General features: G+C 37.0%; 1 long non-coding RNA gene across 2 annotated transcripts in view; it reads right to left on the bottom strand.

The window, feature by feature from the left end:
- The window catches only part of LOC138715272 (uncharacterized), a 126007-nt gene extending 117863 nt beyond the window's left edge, over nt 1–8144 (bottom strand). The window contains exon 1 of one of the 2 annotated variants that reach the window (XR_011336210.1): nt 7412–8144. This is a non-coding gene — a long non-coding RNA (uncharacterized lncRNA). The remainder of the gene's footprint in view (nt 1–7411) is intronic. The other variant, XR_011336209.1, reaches the window with a different exon arrangement.
- Nucleotides 8145–12520: the final 4376 nt, after the last annotated feature.

Raw genomic sequence — 12520 nt, forward strand, 5'->3', positions numbered from 1 at the left:
TCCGGACCTAAAATATTGATAAATGTTTGAAGCATAAGAAAATTATTATAATGATGATATAAATAGTAATAATTGTATAACTAATATCAGTAGTCGAGTTCACACCAGATTTATTCTCAAAACATCTAGAATCACGTGTAAGAATCGTTATACTAAATGTTTTAAATTAAGTAACGGGTTAGAGTATTGATATTATTTGTCAAATCACCGTATAGAAGTGTCTAACCCTCTAGTCTAGTTTCAAGAGTAGCTATAAATAATAATAATATATCTTAATCCCTGGTCATGTACGTATATATATTTTTTTATTATTGTTATTTCAAAGTTAATACTGATTGTGTATATGTATTCAATCTCTCTTTTTTACTTAATTATGTTTATTATTATTTTTAAGTTCATATTTGTATACCGGCATGTATTTTTTCTGTATGTGATTTGATCCTGGTTGAGTGGAAGAGAAGGCCTGATGGCCTTAATTCTGCCAGGGAAAATAAAACTATTATTATTATTATTATTATTATTATTATTATTATTATTATTATACTACGTAGTTTCAGAACTTCATTGGATAAAGTTGTCTGATCAACTCCAAAAATATGCCTGAAAAATTTGTACAAGTATGGTAGGCCTACGTCACACATTTGTATCACGTTACTTACCTCAAGACTTTGTACTGATACAAGCAAAGTCGCTCGTATCTGAAATTGACAGGTGACCGACCTATTTATCACAATGCAAAAGATGACATGAACATTCCAGTCTGAATCGTCTAAGTTGATAGCCACGTGTTTAGGCACACACTTTGACTCACTTGTCAGAGCGAGAAGGGCACCAGTGTAGGGACTTCAACGGAGACGGAGTATTATAAGGTGATATTTATGGGTCGATGCGGAGACTAAGAGGAAGGTAGAAAATAGGAAAGATTTGAGTATGCTGGGTTTGCAGTGAAAGACCTGCCCTTGGGCAGAACACTATGTATATGTATATGGATTTACGGGAAAAGATATGAACGAAATCTCAAGTAGTAGCCAAAATTCTATACTAGACTGAGGGAGGGGGATTTCTTTCAGCCACAAATTGCAATGGATTTCATGACAGTGTTTTCTATCTGTTATGGTACTTTTTCCTATTGTTTAACAAAAATTTACAATCCTCAGCTATAGCACTGAAGCTTGGACTACGAACGACTTTTAAGGGTAGTAAAAATTAGATTTTTAAGAACTATTGGCTATAATCTTTTGTGTAATATGGAATGGTGAAATGGCAGATGAATTAAGAATGTACAGACAACATTGGCTTCAACATGTAACGCTCCAAAACACCTAGACACATTCTTTGCTACATAGAGGAAAAAGATCCGTTGGAAGACCTCACAACGATGATTAAAAGACCGTGACAAGCCATTAGGTCTATTACTTGTAAGAAAGAAAACTATGAATTTTCAATGCTAAATGGGTCCTTGAAGCATTCAATGTCGATCATAATCGATAAAGGGTGGAAATACTGTCTTGAAATTGTAAAGTGTTTACAAAAACGTAAAACAAAGCTTTTGGGGATGTATGCCACTATGCGGAAAAAAGTGGTTTACTATTTTAACTCTAATAAAAATTTAAAAAATAATAATAAAAAAAGAGAAGCTAATCGGAACTGTGGAAGAAACCTCCCTTTTTTTTTTCCTTCTAACCCCGCCCCCCCCCCAAACCTCAAAAAATATCGAGAGCAGAAAACGGCTACAAAAATTATTGCTTCAGATTTAATTTGAGATACAGAAAGAAATTAGTCTATACGAGTTGATTTCCTAGAATATGGTGTCACATCAAGGCTGAATATTAATCTTCTAACCTAAGACGACTGCGAGACTAACGAAAACTCAAGAGACGGAAGCTGAGCAAAGAAGGCATCTTTCAACAGAACGTTTACCGATTCAAGTGGCACTGGAAGAAGTTCTCTGTTTATGTAAAGTTTGGCTACTTCAGATTACTTTCTGTTTCTGAACCTCAAATAGCAATGAAAGGAAATAAAATTAAGAGAGATAATAATGTGAAGAAAGCAATGAGTGAAAAATTGGTTTCAATAAATAGAAATTCTATTTTTTTTTTTCAAGGAAATGAGAAAACTTTCCGGGTCGTACAAATAATTTACGGGCTTAAAAAGAATTAGGGTTAAAAATAAACACGTATCAATCAAGTTTCAACATTTTTTGTGATGCGCTAAAATCTTATTAACTTCCTCTCGTAATAAAAAAAGCTATTTTATCTGTGTGTGTGTGTGTGTCTGTACAAATGGGAAATCTTCTATTACGAGACTTAGTCCGGTAATTACATAAAAATGTATAGGCTAAATAATTGTATAACAATTTTTGGTAATCTGAAACCAAACCTCAAAGTTATACCATTTCAAATCAGAAACCATATCATGAAAGCGTAAGTTTTTCATGGTGTGACATACCATTAATGTCTCGTGGCGTAGCCTGTAGAAATTACTGGCATACCTAAAAATTTGGAGGAAATTTATTGAAGCGTTATAAACTTGACCGCACCTTTACCGACTTTTAAGTGGAGATACTTTACTGGTATACGTTGATATAATAATGATGTGATATTTTTAAATTCGCCTCATTTACAATGTACGATTACCTTACACTTGGTAAAATATTCAGTCTCATTTCTGTATAAAACCAATGAGAATGAATCACACAAATAATCAAATGACCTTAAATCGAACTCCAGATTCCATAATGCGAGACATTAGTGACCTTCCGAAACGTCAGACGCTATGAGGTAACATTTCCAGAATGACTGTCTGCAAACTCAAGGTAAAACTCAAGAATTACGCAGACCATCAATAAAAAAGTAGCTGTATATATAAAAAAGGGGATAAATGGAAATAAAAAAATCTTTGTCCCTGTGATGAATGGAAGCCTCCAGGAAGGCCGACCGCGGTTCGCCTTGATTCAAGATTTAGAAGCTGTCTGCCTACCTTAGTGGACGTGGATTTACAAAGCATTCCGTAAAAAAGAAAGAAAACCTATCAATCCTATTAGTTCTAGGCCAAAACGCTGGGTAAACTCTGATAAATTCTATATTCTACTCTACTCCCACAATCTATTTCTCCTGCCACCATTTGTCATCGAAAACATTAGTCGATCTTGACCCAAGTCATCAAAATTATCAGTCGATCTTGACCTACTACCAAGTCCACGAACAGTTTTCACACGCAACATTAATTGTATTAACCTTTATTCGTAGTAGCAGACATACTGTAGAATATTTTTAAAATGTGCATAGATTAATTAACTGCCACATTAATCCAAATTTTGATAATGGTAAATTATGGAAGAACAGTTAATGTATATGACCAGCACTTTTTCCAACAGGCCTATCTACACAGAAACTCACAATGAGAGCTGTTGAATATTCCACCTATTTAAAATAACCAAGACGTATACATTTAAAATAACTGAATTAAAAAACTCAAGTATACTACAAAGTGTTAAGGAGAGGTTCTTCTTAACAAAATTGTACATGCATAGTTTATGAATTGAACACGACATTCAAGACATCACACAATTTCTAATCCGTAACAAAAATTTTAGCAAGATTTCGCAAATTAAAATAAAGTCCATCATCAGCAAAATACAACAATGTGTAGCGGCTGCATGCAATGCACTTTACTGATACAAAATGGCGCAACAAAACACGTCAAAATACTAACATTGGGGAAAACAAAATGAATAGGCCTATTTCTTGAGAGAACTTTTTTGAAGTATCACACTGACTAACTAAAAAAGTTGCAACATGTAAATTGTGGAAACGTATTTAGTTTTCTTCAAACATGGTAAATTTTAAATTGTCATTCGCGAAGTGTCAGAACTACATAAACTCAGACTATACACGTGAAGGACAAGAGTTCTTAAAAAGAAAACTCCAGGTAAGGCATTAATTCGCAAGTCCACCTAGTTTATGCTCCCTTCAAAGGAAGCCTGGCACTAAGGGTGGAGGGGATCAGAGGAAATGACTGCAAACAAACTGAAAATATGCACTATGAAAGCTTTCGCTTTTGACCTGCTTGCATTCAGGTAAAAACCACGCAGGTAGAAAAAAAAACTGTTCAGATCCTCAAAATTCTCTTAACAGTTTGAGACTGACGAGGGTTTGAAAAACCGGTACACACCCTTCCAATAAAGATTTTGTACCTAATCGCTATGTCGCTAAACTTCCTACTATTCCTGCGTCTCGACAAGTTTCTAAGTCTTCAGGTCTCGACAAGTTTACACTAACGTACTAGATTTCTGAAGAGTACAAACCTAAATAATCAGGCATCATTGTTCAACAAAAACACTGTCGAAAAAAAAATGCAATAATTTGAACGCGTTCATTAAATTAAAAGTATTCTGAAGTACTTAACACACTCATGGGGGTTAAATTGCAACGGAAGATTGGCGAGAAGTGAGAAAACTCATTCATACTGGAAGAATTCTAATACTCAACAATCGAATGCTTCGGGAAAATTCTAATATTCAACAATCAATCAAATGTTTCAAATTTCCACTGAAATAAACTAAAACAGTTGCACAAAGATTCCTCGCTAACCTTACACAAAAACCACAATTATTACCAAAATACAAAAGTTCTGAAAATGTCTGAACAAACTAGAACAGTGGCAATTAATGTCAATCTCTCACCTGTAAAAAGTCTCATATTGCCTCGTGCCGAATTTTCTTCGATTTTTAATTCACTTGCAGAGCCTGCGCACAAGATTTGCACTTGTAAACCTCTCATACCACGCACTTAACAGCAGCACAATTCCACTAATTATTGTTACGTACGAAACCATCACTAACTTCCATCAAAGTGAATAAAAGTTCAAACACTCGCATAAGAAATGTCAAAAATCTTTCGAAGGCGTAAGAAAGAAAAATGATCCCGAAGTTCTAAAAGTAACAGCCAGTCATAAGAAACTGACATCGCCGTTCAAGCAGCCAGATCCACTCGTTACAGTCAGCCAACGACTACTGACGGATTTGGACCAATTACAAACCACCACACCTTTCCCCCCATTGCACAAATAGGAATGACCCAAGTGACTATTGTTCATGGAAATCAAACAATGGTGTCGTGTCGTGTACAGCTGAGTCAAAAGTCATAGAAAAGTGAGTCACTTGGAATTTGTGGAGCTTCGAGTACAAGATGACTAATTTGCGGATTCCAGATGACGGCAAAACTAATCGCCTGAAATATGTCAATGATTCATAAAGCACAAGGAACATTTATAACAGTAACACTACTCGAGCCTTGTATCTGTGCGGAGATATATATATATATATATATATATATATATATATATATAATATATATATATATATCTGCATTACTGAAATACTTGTAGACTTAGCCCTCCCTCTCATAGTCTCACTAATGACTGCAAACACGCTTCCAAAAATAAAGCACTCCTGAGCAACACAATGTATTCCTGTTCCTACTTTATAAATAGCCGTCAAGAGAAAATGTCAACTCGAATCATTATTTAAAATAGGGCTACAAAACTGTCAACACTCTTACGAGGGTAAGAAGCTATGTGATAGTCAAGAAAACCTCTACTCTCGACAATATTTCCAAACTCCCAAAATCTTTCAAAATTACACCCTTGATCTACCACTTCCGATCTCAAGCAAAAGCCTCCTGTAAAGCAGATGCAAATATTTTGAGCAACTATTGCACAACTTACTGAAATTTCGTTCTTGCACCATCTTGCGTTCTTTCACAAAGTTCTACAAATCGACATTAAAATTACGGCATGTTCCTGTTAGTACGTCTTTCAACACTTATTAAGATACAGATTTGAAAGGTTGACTACTTTAACAACTTAGTAGCAATAAAGAATAACGAGCAGCATCCATCCAACAGCAATATGAACGAAGGTTGTGCCCCGCCAAACATATCTAGATAAACTGTGAGTATAAAAGATTCATTCATGTTTCTGGCAAAAAGCCTGTTCCCACTACTACCACATGATCTCCTTGGACTAGCAATATTCCTATTTCCTACTGATGAGAGTTATCCACCACACCTTATTGAGCAAATGTCATGACATGTGCACTTGCTTAATTCAGTTGTCTACTCTAAATTGAGTAATGTCAGACCTTATACAAGTTTCATTTTGTCTTCAGCTCTCGACAATTCTGAAGAAAAAAAAATCACTTCTCCACAGATGTTGATTTCAATTCCTGTAGTTATTCCCAATCAGGATGTCGAAGGATTTCTTCAATAACCAATAATTTTTCTCACATTAATTCTTGAAAATCTAATTTTTATCTTACGAAACTAATCTTCACAAACTTTTTCAAGACCTTTCGTAGGACATTCTGATGCAATTCTGAGCAAACTATAAATAAAGTTTGCGGCATGAATCTCGCATGGATGAAATGTCCCGTACAGCTAGAAAGTTCCTTCGCTGCACTTTTTGAGAATGATCCCCTCCTCCGTAGTCTGCACCCGGATGTGAGTTGGGTGGGCACTGCCGCGCAAGGCTCAAACTCCGTCGCCATTTTGCGACCTAAACTTCTGTGACCAAGACGAGTAACATCGGAAAACCGAATTGTTGGGACTATGACAGTTCTTACAAATATTTCCCATTTCTGAACCAAATTAATAGATTCTTTGGTTTACTTCCAAAGATTCAAACAAAATTTCGTTATCATATATATGACCAACAATAAGAAAACTGTAACCGGCATTCCAGCATGGAAATTTCAATATGTGAAAGGTATTCATAGAAATTATTGCTTCAAAAATATTCGAAGCTGTACATAATTATCTACTTCACCATCGTTTACTGCTGACCTGTCGCACATGTCAAAAAGAAATCGACGCTTGAGATTCCATCAGTTCTTGAGGTTTGCGAGTGAAATCACAGTTCGAAAATGAATCACATGAAATGCGTCGCACGTTATCACTATCAGACTTCAAATCACATACATAACACGTAAGTATTAATCAGTCAGTTTCACTTCACTAATATTCAAGCACCAAATAAATTCCTGTCGCATAAAACACATGCAAAAAAAAAAAGTTGTGAACTACGCTGTAAATGCATACACATTCTAAAAACAGTAGCAAAAAATGTATATAAAAACCTACTTCACAGCATAACATATGAGAAGTTCGCACTAACATACATAACGAAGTTCGAAACTGTCGAAAGGAGAACACACCGAAAATCGTATATCTACTGAAATATATGCTCTGAGTATCTGTATTATAAATCAGAACTATCACTATCAGCACACACAACTACTGAAAAAATGTATACGGGAAACCATTTCCCCCTAAAAGCATATAGAAATCCCACAAAACTCTCAAAATAAGTTTTTCTTTTTTCCATGAACTGGAAGAAAAGTTGGGTTACATACCAGAAGTGAGGTAGCGCCTTGTCTTGATGGTTGTACGTTAAGACACTGCAGTAGAACTTATCGCGGACGGAGGAAGGTTACCACCAACTTGCGCGGCCGAGACGGAAGATGTGCAGGAGGAAGGCAGTGAAGGGACAGACTCCGACAAATACCGCACTGCACCACAGCAGCAGCCGAGACCTAACGACCGCTAACGACTGACTATCCGTTCGCTCGCTCGTCTCTCTCTCGCCAGTTCGGTCTCTCCCCCCCCCCCTCTCGCTCTTTCCTCCCACCAAAACGTCGGCCGAGAGCAACCGAGCCGACTCGACCCGGCAGACGGCAGACTCAGACTGTCTGGGTCTTTCACCCAACGACGGGAAGGGACGGTCCGCGACGCGAATATCCCTGTCTCGCTCCCTCGATTCGCCCCTCTCCACATTTTCACTCCCCTCTTCCTTCACGTCTCCGAACTGCCGAGCACTAAATGGGATATTGCTGATTCTCCCACGAGAAGGGTCCTTTTACCAGGAAAATGCGGTATCACCAGGAAAACCGACCGTCACTTCCACCTCCGTTCAGCTGGACGGGGATTTTATGAAAACTTACACATCACCACCGATCCTCAGACTTCTGTCGTTAGTCATTTTACTTTACGTCATCGCCTCAACATACATACATATGTCGTCCTGGTGTTCTTGTGGTTAACATATTGGCCATTGTATCCAAGATTCGCGAAGTTAAACCCGGTAGAGAGCGATGGATTTTAAAGGATGATCAAATTTTTAGCATAAATTCCTCCGGAGGAAAGCAAAGCTGTGGATTCCAGGATGAAGATTTATTGTATGAAAATAAATTGTTTTTTTTTTTTTTTTTTTTTTTTTAACGACGCTCGCAACTGCCGATGTTATATCAGCGTCGCCGGTGTGCCGGAATTTGTCCCACAGGAGTTCTTTTACATACCAGTAAGTTGTATGTAAAAGAACCGTGCCTCTAATATAGGGCTTCAAACGAAATCCGTCGGCTATTTCTCATGCATGCTGAATAATCTCTGCTGCTGAAAGCATTACTAAGTAAAACACTACTCAACGTGTACATTCAAGGTGCGAATTGGCAGGACATGCCGTAGATTGTTCCACAGAGGAGAATTTGGTGTCTCATGCCGAAATGGTAGGCCTACTAATTTATCCCAGCCCGGAACAACATTTATCCCCTTTTGGGTGCTTAAGTTATAGTTCCCGTATTTTATATGTTACTAATGCTAATGTAGTAAATAATTTTTCGTTTTTTTTTATACAAGTTGAGCGCGACTAGAATACAAGTCGGTCAACAATACTAATTATTATTAAAGTTATTTTTATTGACAATGAGTTGGAATACTGTTGATTAGCAGTTATAATTTAAATTTTCAATTTAAAGGCGGGCCACAAACATTTTTCTTTTTAAACAGTTTTATCGGACGGAGAAAACTGCATGGGTAAGAATGAAGAACGAATAATGAATTCTATTTTTTAAATTTTAATAATCCCCCCCTGGAGAAAACATTCTGTACATGCACACACGAGTATAGAACATTACTAATTGTTAACAACCAAACACGAACTACAAGAAATAGATTACAGACGTGACTGCGACAAATTTTGAAATGAAAATTTGTACTAACGAAAACTGAAATGGCTTTAATAGTAACAGCACAGTCTGGTACATACAGTCACGTAGCATGAGCTGATTTTTTGCATTTCTCGCGATACAATGTTCCAAGCGGTTAGCAACTGAGAGTACTAGGAACAATAGACTGTGCGATTGTAGAGATTCTAGTGGCTAGTAACTAAAGTTCAACTGTCATTGGATGCATATTCCCTACGTATTGAGCTTCGTAACTGTATGTACTACACTGCGGAAACAGTCCGATTAGAGCAAAAATACGTATTAATAAGTAAATATAAGTACAATTATTAAATAATATAAAAATCAAAGTTTAAAACAGATAATATTAACAGTGTCCGAAAGGAAACACTTCCTAGTCAGAACATAATTATGCAAAGAACACGAGACCAACAAACACAGGAATGAACTATGCAGATACAAACCTGAAGAACGAAAAACCATTGGATGGGCGATGAGTAAATATTCCTGTTGATGTTTGTACAGTTCATAATCCTCAAAACATGAATTAATATTATGTTTCCATATATTTTTTATTATAAATAACAGAGATTTTACCGTTGAAAGATTCGCACAATAGTTTACCCATTTATTACAAATTTAATATAAAGTGACAGAATTTGTGTATTATATGTACGACTATACCAGGGAACCAGGTTCGTTTTCCGGAGAAGAAAATGGAAATACATTTTTCTTTGTGGAATAAGTATCTCCTATATTCTCTTCGCCATGCTCATGTGATCCGCGAACCTTGTGAATAGGCCTGTCTGATATTGGTGACAAAATCAGAACCTTAAATATTTTCCCTTTTAGCTTCGTTTCTCCACAGAGAATGACAATAGCAAACGTACAGGTTTTACTCGCCTCAACAAGGCTTTCCTTATCTCTTGTCACTTTTTCTTCTTTGTCATCCATCCAATACAATACTTTTTCCCTTCCTTCTCCTCCCCTAATCCTTGATTAAGCTGTCAATCGGTCTGGACGAGGTTAGTCGATCAGGAAATCTTGTAGCCAATGTTGAGACAAACTAAAAGTAATTTCTCTCTTCTATTGTTAGGAGATGTCAACCCTACTCTTTGTGAGTTTGCTACAGGAATGAATAAGTTGCTTTGAATGTAACAAACAGAAGATTAGGGAGTTGAATATGAAATCGACTAAAATCAGTTTTCCTGGTCGGGTATGGGAACAAAGAGCGGATGGTCTTTCCAAGAAGTTGCAAAATTTGCGAAGAAAAGTGTTTAATTTATCGAATTGTAGAAAAATTTCGGTAATACAAGAAATTTATACTTGTTTTTTTGAAAGATGGGACATGACAATTAAGCGGCCGAGCTTGGAACTACAGTGCTATGTTGCCAATATGGACTACTATGCTGCCAGCTAATGGAAGCTAGCAATTGACGTTAAGATGGCTGACAATTGACTCGTAGGTAAGAAAACAATACAAAAATCGACAGAGAATCAAACACAAAACGTACCAATGCTAAAACATTGTGTGCACAATAAATGTCGCCAAGAGAGCTATTAAGCACTCGCCACGTAGGAATGGTAAGTTTGGCAACAACCGTTGTTAGCATAGCAACAGGCCTACCACGCTATGTGACATTCAGTTGTTTTTCCGATCGCAACGCTCCAGTCATGTCCCATCTTTAAAAAAAAAAAAAAAAAACAAGGATAGTACGTATCTAGTGGTAGGTCTAATCTACGATAGCTATTTTCGCCACAGAATTTAACAGTTACTTAGTACAGATCTACACCTGAGAGTTAAGAAATGTTCTACACAGACTACGTAATAATAATAATAATAATAATAATAATAATAATAATAATAATAATACAAAACAATTAACTATTAACATAAAAATCAATGACAGTAATCAGTAATGAATGTGTTTATCCACAAATATAATAAGGCTGCGTGTTACCAAGTTTGAGTAGCCTACTGTGAAATTTGGTGCGGCTCTCCGACAGATACTATATCTGATATTCAGCTCTCTTGTAATTTCTAATAAGTAACACTGCTTTAAGCTGACGGCCTGTTATTAAGGTCCAATGTTTGGCCGACTTGGTAGCTCAGCACGACTAGGGCTCGAATTCCGGCGACATGACTCCGCCAGTCGTAAACAGAGCAAAGGAAGGGCGCCCTGAGGATTTTCTTCGGGATTCTTCCGTTATCCTCCACCGTCGCTCTCGATTCCAATATCCATTATCATCATTACAATAGTATCCACACATCATAACGGTGCATCATAATGTGGTATTGTGATTGATGTGAGATGGACATGTCTGAGGAATCGTAGTACGCTTTCGAGGGGGCGAGGGTGGAAGGGCACTCTAGTGGATTCCATCGCAACCTTGAGACGTGCAGACTGAATCGACAGATGGCACCACATAGTTGACTCACGATATCTATGAAAGCGCTACTGATCGGACTTCAAAAATGATTTCCAGTGTGGCACAATAAGACTACTAGCGGCTGCAGTGCTATCAAAAGAAAAAAATGTTGCGATGTTCCCAATGTTGTCAGAATCAGACTGATTCTATTTATGCCGAGTCTGGTTTTCTGGATGTATTTTGGTTTCCCTTAGCATTACGCTATCATCGTTTCTGAATCTATAATTTGAGGGTGACGTTAAAAATTCGCTTCAAATTTTCACATTACTATAGATAGAGCATAGGCTAATGATCTGAAAATGTTCATGGTACTTTGTGCGTAAAATTGGCCAGGCGGACATGAACTTTGTTCGGTTCATTATCAAAGAGAGAATTCGTCCGATGTCTAATAAACTTATTCACCAGTACTATTAACATTATCTACTTACTTTTCCTGCGGTCAAAGATGAAAGGAATGAGTATTAGATTCGAAAATATTTGCATTAGGAAATACGCTCATTGTATTGCACGTCATTGTGTAGCACTACGTCAACTACTCTCTGTTGATCCAACTATTAATCGTAATGTTGGCAAATATGATTAATGTCAATAAACAAATCTCCAAAACCAAGACACTGTAATTATATTCATTGTTTGTTACGGACGTCCAGGAAAAATCGCTTCTTTCAAAAGAAGCAGCCGGTTAGTCTTCCCGCTGCTAACTCAGCGTAACATAGCCTTCTTAATTTGGTTTACTTTACAACGCTTCATAAACTGGATTGGTTATCTAGCGTCTGAGTGAAATGAAGGTAATAATGCCAGCGAAATGAGTTCAGGCTCCAGCGCCGAAAGTTGCCCAGCATTTTCTCATACTGGATTGAGGGAAACCCTTGGAAAAAACCTCAACATGTAACTTGTTCCAACCAAGATTCGAATCTGGACCCGCTTGTTTCACGGTCAGACATACTATTACTCTACAGCAGTGGACCCGGTAATCGGTTCCGGACAGGAAAATGAAAATATATCTGGTTTTCAGTCCATTGACACTTAATAATATGTGTTGTCTTAAGGCGGTTGTGAGTTTAACAATAATAT

The sequence above is a fragment of the Periplaneta americana genome, chromosome 15 (assembly GCF_040183065.1).
Source record: "Periplaneta americana isolate PAMFEO1 chromosome 15, P.americana_PAMFEO1_priV1, whole genome shotgun sequence".
In the NCBI taxonomy this organism is placed as follows: Eukaryota; Metazoa; Arthropoda; class Insecta; order Blattodea; family Blattidae; genus Periplaneta; species Periplaneta americana.